Source organism: Schistocerca nitens, chromosome 2, assembly GCF_023898315.1.
Source record: "Schistocerca nitens isolate TAMUIC-IGC-003100 chromosome 2, iqSchNite1.1, whole genome shotgun sequence".
Lineage (NCBI taxonomy): Eukaryota > Metazoa > Arthropoda > Insecta > Orthoptera > Acrididae > Schistocerca > Schistocerca nitens.
The window spans coordinates 509,959,096-509,972,894 of record NC_064615.1 but is presented as its reverse complement, the minus strand read 5'-3'; positions in this window follow the sequence as shown (position 1 = coordinate 509,972,894).

Sequence of the window (13,799 nt, the reverse complement as noted above, 5' to 3'; positions counted from 1 at the left end):
ACGATCTGTCACACTACTACACTTTAAAACACAGTTTATATGTAATTCATGTCACACAGTCTCATGCAGAACCTACATCCGCTTTCTTTTATATACTGTATATGATAAGATACTGTCATCTCCCTTCCCTTCTGTGTGAGAGGATGAATGAGCAAATGTATTTCTAGTTGCATGCTTGAGGGTAGCAGACAAGGCTGTCTGCTAGAGAACAGTAGGACCAACGTCGGAACAGGTAGCTACGCTTCCTAAAAGCAAAGAGGTTTCTATCCTTGTATGGTCCTGTCCGTCCGTTGTCATGTTGGTATAGGAAGCTGCCCCTCTGGCCACTTCCGTTTGTCTTTGTGAGCCACCCTCAGGAAGCACGCTCGGCAGTAGCGCAGTTGCAGTTGGTCCGTGGCGAGCGTCTGAAGTGGTAAGATCTCCGGCTAAGCATGTGTCTGCTAAGTCCGTAGGACAATGGATTCCTTAAGTTCAGCCTAACTGAAAATTTAATCACCTTTGTTTCAGGTTTAGCTCTAAAATATGTAATGTTATCTTAAATTGCAGCGCAGTATAATTCTCGTGTGAAGTTCAGATTATTTTTCGGTAGTTGCTTTGTTACTACTTTATGAGTAAAGTGGAACCACGTGTTGATCAGTAACTCTAACTAAGATCAATCTTAAATGCGAATGCTTGTGTGATTATAACGTCTTGTCTTAACAATATTTTCAATATAGCAACTTTTCTTTATGTTCAACCCACGTGGGGTGTACTTTGCGAGACCAGTGCCACGTGCTTATATAACTGTTTGACCCGTCAGGTTAACAGTAAGACGTTAGTAACCAGTTCGAGGTTTTTCTTTTGTAATTTGCTTTTCGATCTAATTTATTTTAATTATCAAAATTATTGTGGAGTTATACGCTTTGTGTAAACCAAGTTGACCACGTGAAGCATGTGGTGTAATCATCAAAGTAGCCCTCAGCTATTCTTTTCGCGAAGATTTCACAAAGAGTTAATATGAATTTAGTATACCAGTGTGTGGTAATTACATGACGGACAGTATTGTGCTACGAACGTAATTTCTTTGGGTAAAAATTTGAATCTGTTTGTAGTGGTTAACTTTCTCTTGCATGCGTTTCAACGTTCTTTGTGTGTTGTTTTATGAATGCAGTGTTGTATGCAGACTCCCAATCTTGGCTCTATATTTGATGTGTTCCGTAAGATTTTCGCAATCCTAAATAAGGCACCAGCTTAGTTACGAATAGAATTTAATATGCTGAAATTTCATGATCAATCTTAAAATAAATTTCCAAATATAAACTGATTTCTTTCTTTTTATTTAAATTCTCCTTTTTATATATATATTACCGGTTGTTGTATGACTATTAAAAGATTATCATTAATGTTAGTCTGTTTGGGAATTTGGTAAACTTAGACTAGATACCTGATGAAACAGTTGCGCAGTAATGCAAGGTTAACTTCCCCAGACAGCTCACAGCTTTTAACCCGCTTTCATTGTCCATCAGTACCGCTTTCATCATAGCAAATGAAAGTAGCTAACTTACACTCGTAATCAACAGATCATAATGTGTTGGCATAAGCTGTCGCCAGCACACCAGTCAGCAAATATATAGCGCGAAGATCGATAGTAGGCATTGATCAAGCATGCCTATAGGAGAGAGGCCGAAGATACACTGGCAAGCAACACGCCGCCTACAGCCTCTCGACAGCAAGTATTTAGATCGCCGCCACTGCCTGGAGGGCTCAGTCACCAGCTCAGTCACTCAGTTACTGACGGACTAACTCACACTTCAGTTTGGAGTCTGTCATTCATTTGCAGAGTTGGCTTCGACTACGACAATATATACATCAGATTATAGCAGGATCACCTATATTGTCTGCAAGAGGACTATTATGGAAGAGCTTGTACCACAACACATGGACTCTTTTAAAGCTAAGTAAAAACTTACATTTCATATAAATAAAGAACGTTTTAATCCACAAGTGCATTTCTGTTGTAGAAAGAGGATACAGGCCACCCATAACATCCTCTCCTTTGCTTCCTACGGTACAAGACTCTAAACAAGATGCAACACATTTACTGGGGAAAATCATCGCCCCAAAACATTGCAGAGGGGGCGGCAGTTGGAGCTGTGCGCTCCTCAATGGGCACTCATGAACTAACCAATTTTGAGGTAGTCTTACCCACCCCCACCCTACCACCCCTCATCCCTCCCTCTCCTCACCGCAGGTAGGGATAGAGGCCTGTTCTGTCTTGTCGCTGATGGCCCACAAAGAAATCCTACTGGTGGCATTGATATACTGTCTTCTGTCTGTGGAAATCAGTTATAAATAGGACAAGACGCTTCATGCAACCTGTTAAACGCGTTTCTCGCAAAAACTGGACCCCCACCACCCCATGGAACAACAATGAAATTCCAGAGAAGTCTCCAGATTGCATTTTCAATCGGCCACTGTTTGGTAAACAGACAGCTCACTGCCTATGCTGGCCACAGCCACTGCCATATCTGTGAGCAGAGTCTTCGCCCAGCTGTGGTCAGAGCAGCCACTAGGGCAGGACATGTGGTCGGATGCTCCATTTGGCTGTGCTTCACTGACATAAAAGGCCATAACACCGGTTTCATGTAGAACAAAATGAGATGAATGAGGCTAAAATGTAAAAAATGTAAAATGTTGCCACGCCCTTGTCGGGGCACGGCTGCCTAGGACGAGCCCCCCCCCCCCCCCCACACACACACAATGGACAGTCCCCACACTGCCCCCGCAAGTGCCCGCCGTTCTGAAGGGGAAAACAATTCACTGTAACAATTGTATTCAACATCAACGCTTCTCTCATAATCGAGCATCTATTAAAAAGGAAAACACAATCACAATGATAATAAATGTCCTCTTTCCACGAAAATAGGCGCAGTCGACTTTTTTTTTTTTTTAATAGTCTTATGAGCAAAGTCGGTATAGTTTTTACGTTCGTCTGTAGGACACAATTTGCATCTCATTATTTTGCGACACCCAACGATGTGCACCATCGTCGATCAAAAAAAGATAATGAAAATTCAGAGGTCGGGCTATATGCCCCCTATACGTGTCCACCCTGCGCGAAATCAGGAAAAAAGTTTCTGCTATTTTTCTGCGAAAACTACCGATCATCTATAAATTACTTTTCCGGGGGTGTACACTCTGTAGGTACGGGGAAGGGAACCTCTCACGTTCCGGAATGCTAAGTGGAGTCGACACACTGTAAACTAACGAATAACTTCTTACTAAATGAAATCTACAGTTATTAGACGTCCTTACGTTGCTGTGGGGACGTATCAGAGTTGGAAGATGTAAAAAGAAGTAGCGAAGCAAAGTTGGTTAGCAAAAAGAGCATATATTTATGGACAAGAAATATCGGAGTAGCAGCAGAAATCAACTCCCTGTTGCAGATCCCTACACCGTATATGGGAAGTCAGATGAATGTGTAGAACTGTGCCACACTTTGAGTTCCCATCAAGAGCATCGCTAGATGAGTCTGCAGACAAGCTCTCTGATGTGTCGTAGCAGTACACGGACTTGTTTCCAGACTATGAGCTTCCAATCTGCACCACTTGTTAAGTCTCATCTAGTTACGAGGCGAGTGTTACTATACTTTTCAGGATCTTCCTATCCAAAATGCTTGAATGTAGTTCATAGGGAAGAGGGGTATTCTTAGGGTTTTTTTTTGTAGGCTGGTGTAGAGGACACGCAAATATCCTCGTATAAAATCAAACAAGGCCTGGGTATGCTGGCAATATGACCATATGTTGTTGTTGTTGTTGTGAACTTCAGTCCTGAGACTGGTTTGATGCAGCTCTCCATGCTACTCTATCCTGTGCAAGCTTCTTCATCTCCCTGTACCTACTGCAGCCTACATCCTTCTGAATCTGCTTAGTGTATTCATCTCTTCGTCTCCCTCTACGATTTTTACCCTCCACGCTGCCCTCCAGTACTAAATTGGTGATCCCTTGATGCCTCAGAACATATCCTACCAACCGATCCCTTCTTCTGGTCAAGTTGTGCCACAAATTCCTCTTCTCTCCAATTCTATTCAATACCTCCTCATTAGTTATGTGATCTACCCATCTAATCTTCAGCATTCTTCTGTAGCACCACATTTCGAAAGCTTCTATTCTCTTCTTGTCTAAACTATTTATCGTCCATGTTTCACTTCCATACATTGTAAGAGATGAGGTATGCGCTGCCTGCAATAGGCAAGGCATAGGACAGTGTCTGACCAGAGTCCCGTGCAGACCAGACAGCCGACACGCGCCGACTACCGCCGACTCACGCGTTCTACTAAAGACTACTGTCGACACGCGCAGACAAGCGCAGACTAGAGACAAGCAACAACTAACGACATACTGCTCTCTGATCAGAGACTCTCCTATGCCTTGCCTATTGCAGGCAGCGCATACAGCGCATACCTCACCTCTTACAACATGGCTACACTCCATACAAATACTTTCAGAAACGACTTACTGACACTTAAATCTATACTCGATGTTAACAAATTTCTCTTCTTCAGAAACTCATTCCTTGCCATTGCCAGTCTACATTTTATATCCTCTCTACTTCGACCATCATGTTATTTTGCTCCCCAAATAGCAAAACTCTTTTACTACTTTAAGTGTCTCATTTACTAATCTAATTCCCTCAGCATCACCCGACTTAATTCGACTATATTCCATTATCCTTGTTTTGCTTTTGTTGATGTTCATCTTATACCCTCCTTTCAAGACACTGTCCATTCCGTTCAGCTGGCCGGCTAGAGTGGCCGTGCGGTTCTGGGCGTACAGTCTGGAACCGAGCGACCGCTACGGTCGCAGGTTCGAATCCTGTCTCGGGCATGGATGTGTGTGATGTTCTTAGGTTAGTTAGGTTTAATTAGTTCTAAGTTCTAGGCGACTGATGACCTCAGAAGTTAAGTCGCATAGTGCTCAGAGCCATTTGAACCATTTGGACCACTCCGTTCAACTGCTCTTCCAAGTCCTTTGCTGTCTCTGACAGAATTACAGTGTCACCGGCGAACCTCAAAGTTTTTATTTCTTCTCCATGGATTTTAATTCCTACTCCAAATTTTTCTTTTGTTTCCTTTACTGCTTGCTCAATATACAGATTGAATAACATCGGGGATAGGCTACAAACCTGTCTCACTCCCTTCCCAACCACTGCTTCCCTTTCATGCCCTTCGACTTAATTCTCCTTTCATCAATTAAATTCAGTATCTCTTCTGTTACCCAAGGATTTCTGCTAGCCCTCGTCTTTTTACCTACTTTATCCTCTGCTGCCTTCACTATTTCATTCTGCCATCTGGTTTCTGTACATTGTAAATAGCCTTTCGCTACTTGTATTTTACCCCTGCCACCTTCAGAATTTGAAAGAGAATATTCCAGTCAACATTGTCAAAAGCTTTCTCTAAGTTTACAAATGCTAGAAATGTAGGTTTGCCTTTCCTTCTAAGATAAGTCGTAGGGTCAGTATTGCCTCACGTGTTCCAACATTTCTACGGAATCCAAACTGATCTTCTCCGAGGTGGGCTTCTACCAGTTTTTCCATTCGTCTGTAAAGAATTCGCGTTAGTATTTTGCAGCTGTGACTTATTAAACTGATAGTTCGGTAATTTTCACATCTGTCAACACCTGCTTTCTTTGGGATTGGAATTATTATATTCTTCTTGAAGTCTGAGGGTATTTCGCCTGTCTCATACATCTTGCTCACCAGATGGTAGAGTTTTGTCATGACTGGCTCTCCCAAGGCTGTCAGTAGTTCTAATGGAATGTTATCTACTCCCGGGGCCTTGTTTCGACTCAGGTCTTTCAGTGCTCTGTCAAACTCTTCACGCAATATCGTATCTCCCATTTCATCTTCATCTACCTCCTCTTCCATTTCCATAATATTGTCCTCAAGAACATCGCCCTTGTATAGACCCTTTATATACTCCTTCCACCTTTCTGCTTTCCCTTCTTTGCTTAGAACTGGGTTTCCATCTGAGCTCTTGATATTCATGCAAGTGGTTCTCTTTTCTCCAAAGGTCTCTTTAATTTTCCTGTAGGCGGTGTCTATCCCACCCCTCGTGAGATAAGCCTCTACATCCTTACATTTGTCCTCTAGCCATCCCTGCTTAGCTATTTTGCACTTCCTGTCGACCTCATTTTTGAGACGTTTGTATTCCTTTTTGCCTGCTTCACTTACTGCATTTTTGTATTTTCTCCTTTCATCAATTAAATTCAGTATCTCTTCTGTTACCCAAGGATTTCTGCTAGCCCTCGTCTTTTTACCTACTTTATCCTCTGCTGCCTTCACTATTTCATTCCTCAAAGCTACCCATTCTTCTTCTACTGTATTTATTTCCCCCATTCCTGTCAATTGTTCCCTTATGCTCTCCCTGAAACTCGGTACGACCTCTGGTTCTTTCAGCTTATCCAGGTCCCATCTCCTTAAATTGCCACCTTTTTGTAGTTTCTTCAGTTTTAATCTACAGTTCATAACCAATAGATTGGTTCCTAAATCTCTGTCTTACCATTATATAATCTGTCTGAAACCTTTTAGTATCTCCAGGGTCCTTCCATGTATACAACCTTCTTTCATGATTCTTGAACCAAGTGTTAGCTATGATTAAGTTATGCTCTGTGCAAAATTCTACCAGGCGGCTTCCTCTTGCATTTGTTAGCTCCAATCCATATTCACCTACTATGTTTCCTTCTCTTCCATTTCCTACTGTCGAATTCCAGTCACCCATGACTATTAAATTTTCGTCTCCCTTCACTACCTGAATAATTTCTTTTATCTCGTCATACATTTCATCAATTTCTTCATCATCTGCAGAGCTAGTTGCATATAAACTTGTACTACTGCAGTAGGCGTGGGCTTCGTGTCTATCTTGCCCACAATAATGCGTTCACTATGCTGTTTGTAGTAACTTACCCTCACTCCTATTTTTTATTCATTATTAAACCTACTCCTGCATTACCCGTATTTGATTTTGTATTTATAACCCTGTATTCACCTGACCAAAAGTCTTGTTCCTCCTACCACCGAACTTCACTAATTCCCACTATATCTAACTTTAACCTATCCATTTCCCTTTTTAAATTTTCTAACCTACCTGCCCAATTAAGGTATCTTACATTCCACACTCCGATCCGTAGAACGCCAGTTTTCTTTCTCCTTATAACGACGTCCTTTTGAGTCGTCCCCGCCCGGAGATCCGAATGGGGGACTATTTTACCTCCGGAATATTTTACCCAAGAGGACGCCATCATCATTTAATCATACAGTAGAGCTGCATGCCCTCGGGAAAAATTACGGCTGTAGTTTCCCGCCGGCCGGAGTGGCCTTGCGGTTCTAGGCGCTACAGTCTGGAGCCGAGCGACCGCTACGGTCGCAGGTTCGAATCCTGCCTCGGGCATGGATGTGTGTGATGTCCTTAGGTTAGTTAGGTTTAATTAGTTCTAAGTTCTAGGCGACTGATGACCTCAGAAGTTTAGTCGCGTAGTGCTCAGAGCCATTTGAACCATTTTTTTGTAGTTTCCCCTTGCTTTCAGCCGTTCGCAGTACCAGCACAGCAAGGCCGTTTCGGTTAGTGTTACAAGGCCAGGTCAGTCAATCATCCAGACTATTGCCCCTGCAACTACTGAAAAGGCTGCTGCCCCTCTTCAGGAACCACATGTTTGTCAGGCCTCTCAACAGATACCCCTCCGTTGTGGTTACACCTACGGTACGGCTATCTGTATCGTTGAGGCACGCAAGCCTCCCCACCAACGGCAAGGTCCATGGTTCATACAGATATGGAAAAATATCGAAAAAATATGAAATAGTGACATAAAATCGGTAAAAATTGAGGAAAACCTGGTACAATTACGACAAATTGGTAGAAAATAAGTAAAATTGAGGGAAAGACGACGAAATGTGTAACATTGCGAAAGAACTTGCAAATTTTCTGTCCACAATCTAATCTTACTTGTAAAATTTACTAGGATCCTGCTTCAAAACTTGTCCTTTTGTGAAACCCAGTATGCGTCCTATTGAATCTTCCTGGTTAAAGTCAATCGTTGTATTTACAGTCCTTATTCCAGATTTAAGTGTGTTAATGTTTGCACGTAGCTCAATGCCTTTTCCAGATTGTTTAAAGACTTCGTTTAAATAGTCGATGCACCAGGTTCCAATTTCACAATGTCTTTTTCATCATTAATATCCAGATGCAGTTTGTTGTTAGTCTCGGTGATATTTGGGATGCTTTTGTTCATCTCCAGTCCAGTCAATTCCACACTCCATTCACTAATGCTCAAATCCATTGGCAGATGACCCTTCTTTTAAGAGCACTTTGTCAAGTGTACGACATTGCATCTGAACCTCAATTGATGTAGGAATGTTTAAAGCTCCTTCTTTACGTTCAGCATCTTCTTCTTCTTTGTAGACATCAAGAGAAACATGACACACAGATGTCCAAAGAGGTGTGTATTAAAGTCCTGATAGCGCTGAAAATTATAGAACACACATCTTCTGTGAGTGCAGTATCATTGTAATTTTTCTGGCGGTTTCAGGTCACCAAATGAGTCGAAGTAGTAGAGGGTATAAGCATTTTTCAAAACATATGACACCCAGTGGGTGCTGGGACCTCCAGCATCTTAATTCACAATACCACATTCACCAGTTTTCCACATAGTCTTCGGTAATGTATTCCCCATAAACATACCAAGGAATCTTGGAATGTTGAGTTTTTTTCTAACAAACTTAAGAAGATCAGTATTTCTGAGTGGCCGGTCTTGTATGACTGCTAATGGGCTTTTTTTAAATTAATGAATAGACCAAGCCCTTTCATGTACAGTTTCAAGTACAGTCCTTTCCCGATGGCTGCGGCTTCCATCATGCGGTTATGTCTTCTTGCCTCTTCTAACTGCGCTTGGGAGTTTTGCACGTTCTTGACCATTCGAGCAATAATTGCAGCACCACCAGCGAGGCACCCTGCCGCTGAGAGCGCGGAGAGGGCTGGGATGATTAGTGGAAGAAACCCACCAGACCTCTTGGGTATTGGTAGAACATGAGGTGCTTTAACCAGTCCTCTTCTTCTTCTTCCTGCACATTTGTGCTTCAGAGCACTTTTAGCTGCAGACGTCGCTTTCAGGTTATAGTTTTTTAAACACCCCTTCTACTTTTTCTTCTTCTTCATCGTTGTCTTCTTCTTGTTTAGTGCACAACGTGCACTCGCTTGAAATTCATCATTCCTAAACCCAACTTAATTTTTCTAAGCATGGTTTATCAACTACAACTGCTACAATGCGTTCACTTATACCAATATCATTTCTTCTGCGTATTGCCTTAGCCTTATCGGCTAGGGGACTGATGACCACAGATGTTAAGTCCCATAGTGCTCAGAACCATTTGAACCATTTGAACCCTTATCAGCTAATATCTTATCTGCAATGTGATGACTTAGGAGATTTTTATTTGCAACGTATGAAATGCGTGTTCCAAACACGCTTCGTCTAGCGGATTAACCCCTTATCAACTCGTGCCAAGTGTTTCTGAAGCTTTTTTCCAGGTCCACAGTAGTTATATCCCGGAATGGGTAATTCCAATGGCAGTTTGTCTAGAATACCACCGCCTCCTCTAATGCATTTCCTAGCACACATGTTATACTACTGATACGGTTATGCTCTATGCATCCTATAATATAGCAAATAATCAGCGTCAATCCAGTTGTTTTGCACTGCAGGAAAACCAAGCCTTTTAACTAGTGCTCTACTTCCCCGATGTCTTTTGACTCTCACCGCGGTAAACACATATAGTTCAGAGCTCCTCTGCATTTCCTCAGTGCTGCAGCAACCTGCAATTTCTTCATATTTACTATTCTTCAAGATATAAGTTGTACGATTCGTTGTTTGTCCCTTTGAAACCGTAATTATCTCTGTTGACCAGTTCCGTAGATATGATTTCTCAAGTGTCGTCTTGTGTTTTGAGATACATATCAAATCACCTACATCAAATTTCTGTTTACGTGGATCCAGGATTTTAATGCAATAGTACACCGTACCCGTTAGTCCATTATCACGAACATAGATTGATCTCATTTTTATTGTGCTATTTTTGGTTCGATTATACTGAACAGTTATTTCTGGGAAGATATCTGTCCATGAGCCGCGAAGATTAAAACGAATCGCCATTTGGCCTTTATTATTCTATACAGACAGTCCACGATACTCGTCTCCAAGTGGCTGAATGTTGAGCGGTGATGTATTCCATACCGTTGCATCACGGTCTTGAAATATCTCTTGTAAATCTCTCCAACGTGGTCGGTTTGGAGGTTGTCTGGGCATCGATTCGTCCATGTCTGCAGCAAACAGTCAAACACATCCACGACGTTTCTCCCCTTTTTTGTTTTAACAGGTAATACCCAGGTAAATTTAGAGTATGTGTCAATAACCATCAAAATATATTTGAATCCATTATCCTCATGGGAATATTCCCTCATATCTACAAGATCAGCCTGCCATAAGTCATCCAAATCTTTAATCGTAACATGCCTACAAGTGTATGTTTTGCATGCTGGTTTGTGAGTTCTCGAACTACTGTCTCCATACTTATTCGATGATACCTCTCTCTCTCTAAGGTCAGAGATTATTGAAACATACTCATTCGAGTGAGCAGTATTACCTGCAGCAGCTGATGCCATGGGCAGATGTAGTCGATCTGTTAGTCATAATATATATGCTGTGGGATTCGATTGTTCACGCTTTATACCCAATCAGTTCCATCGCCGCTGGTGCTGTTGTTTTCACCATCAAGCACTGGTTTTATAATGGTTTCATATTTATTGCTGCTCAGGCTTCTTATGATCCTAAATCAGTCAAATGCAGTATTTCACGGTACATTTCCCCATCATTAACTGAATAATTTATGGGTTTTTCGTGGTTGTTAGGAAAATAAGACTCATTAAGCCAGGTGTTCTCTCAAACCATCTACCACCAATCTGTACTGCGTCATCAGTTACACTGCATACCCAGCAAGTACGGTCTTCATCTGCTGACGCCGAATGTCCTACCTGTCTGGCCAAGGACGTGACGCATAATGAATTCGTCAATGGCAACACCATCGTAATGTGTGGTTTTGTTTTTGCTGAGAGATGCCTGAGAGATTCAGTAATCGGCTTAAAGGTCTCTCTGTGTTTGCTGTCGATCCATATGCCCTAACCTTAGCAACTACAATTTCTCTCTAACGGCTTTCCGTGCCTGAATGACTTTCTGCTCCGTTGACATCTCGGTATATACTAATCAGACGTCTCTGCGGCGTGAGGATTTATACACTGAAGAGCCAAAGGAACTGGTACATCTGCCTAATCTTGTGTAGGACCCCCACGAGCACGCAGAAGTGCCGCAACACAGCGTGGCATGCAGTCGGCTAATGTCTGAAGTAGTGCTGGAGGGAATTGACAACACGAATCCTGCAGGGCTGTCCATAAATCTATAAGAGTACGAGGGGGTGGAGATCTCTTCTGAACAGCATGTTGCAAGGCATCCCAGATATGCTCGATAATGTTCATGTCTGGGAAGTTTGGTGGCCAGCGGAAGTGTTTAAACACGGAAGAGGTTCCTGGAGCCACTTTGTAACAATTCCGGACGTGTGAGATGTCGCATTGTCCTGCTGGAATTGCCTAAGTCCGTCGGGATGAACAATGGACATGAATGGATGCAAGTGATCAGACAAGATGCTTACATATGTGTCACCACGTATCAGGCGTCCCTTATCACTCCAACTTCACACTCCCCACACCATTACAGGGCCTCCACGAGCTTGAACAGTACCCTGCTGACATGCAGGGTCCATGGATTCATGAGGTTGTCTATGTACCTCTACACGTGCATCAGCTCGATACAATTTGAAACGAGACTCGTCCTACCAGACAACATGTTTCCAGTCATTAACAGTCCAATGTCGGTGTTGACGGGCCAAGGCGAGGCATAAAGCTTCGTGTCATGCAGTAATCAAGAAAACACGAGTGGGCCTTTGGCTCCGAAAGCCCATATCGATGATGTTCCATTGAATGGTTCGCACACTGACTCTTGTTGATGGCCCAGCATTGAAATCTGCAGCAGTTTGAGGAAGGGTTGCACTTCTGTCACGTTGAACGATTCTCTTTAGTCGTCGCTGGCCCCGTTCTTGCAGGATTTTTTCTGGCCGCAGCGATGTCAGAGATTTGATGTTTTACCCGATTCTTGATATTGACGGTACTCTCGTGAAATTATCGTACGGAAAAATCCCCGTTTCATCGCTACCTCAGAGATGTTGTGTACCGTCGCTCGTGTGCCGACTATAACACCGCGTTGAAACTCACTTAAATTTTGATACCTCCCATTGTAGTATCAGTAACCGATCTGACACTTTCGCCAGACACTTGTCTTATATAGGCGTTGCCGACCACTGCGCCGTATTCTGCCTGTTAACATACACTCCTGGAAATTGAAATAAGAACACCGTGAATTCATTGTCCCAGGAAGGGGAAACTTTATTGACACATTCCTGGGGTCAGATACATCACATGATCACACTGACAGAACCACAGGCACATAGACACAGGCAACAGAGCCTGCACAATGTCGGCACTAGTACAGTGTATATCCACCTTTCGCAGCAATGCAGGCTGCTATTCTCCCATGGAGACGATCGTAGAGATGCTGGATGTAGTCCTGTGGAACGGCTTGCCATGTCATTTCCACCTGGCGCCTCAGTTGGACCAGCGTTCGTGCTGGACGTGCAGACCGCGTGAGACGACGCTTCATCCAGTCCCAAACATGCTCAATGGGGGACAGATCCGGAGATCTTGCTGGCCAGGGATGCTGGCCAGGCATTGCTTACACCTTCTAGAGCACGTTGGGTGGCACGGGATACATGCGGACGTGCATTGTCCTGTTGGAACAGCAAGTTCCCTTGCCGGTCTAGGAATGGTAGAACGATGGGTTCGATGACGGTTTGGATGTACCGTGCACTATTCAGTGTCCCCTCGACGATCACCAGTGGTGTACGGCCAGTGTAGGAGATCGCTCCCCACACCATGATGCCGGGTGTTGGCCCTGTGTGCCTCGGTCGTATGCAGTCCTGATTGTGGCGCTCACCTGCACGGCGCCAAACACGCATACGACCATCATTGGCACCAAGGCAGAAGCGACTCTCATCGCTGAAGACGACACGTCTCCATTCGTCCCTCCATTCACGCCTGTCGCGACACCACTGGAGGCGGGCTGCACGATGTTGGGGCGTGAGCGGAAGACGGCCTAACGGTGTGCGGGACCGTAGCCCAGCTTCATGGAGACGGTTGCGAATGGTCCTCGCCGATACCCCAGGAGCAACAGTGTCCCTAATTTGCTGGGAAGTGGCGGTGCGGTCCCCTACGGCACTGCGTAGGATCCTACGGTCTTGGCGTGCATCCGTGCGTCGCTGCGGTCCGGTCCCAGGTCGACGGGCACGTGCACCTTCCGCCGACCACTGGCGACAACATCGATGTACTGTGGAGACCTCACGCCCCACGTGTTGAGCAATTCGGCGGTACGTCCACCCGGCCTCCCGCATGCCCACTATACGCCCTCGCTCAAAGTCCGTCAACTGCACATACGGTTCACGTCCACGCTGTCGCGGCATGCTACCAGTGTTAAAGACTGCGATGGAGCTCCGTATGCCACGGCAAACTGGCTGACACTGACGGCGGCGGTGCACAAATGCTGCGCAGCTAGCGCCATTCGACGGCCAACACCGCGGGTCCTGGTGTGTCCGCTGTGCCGTGCGTGTGA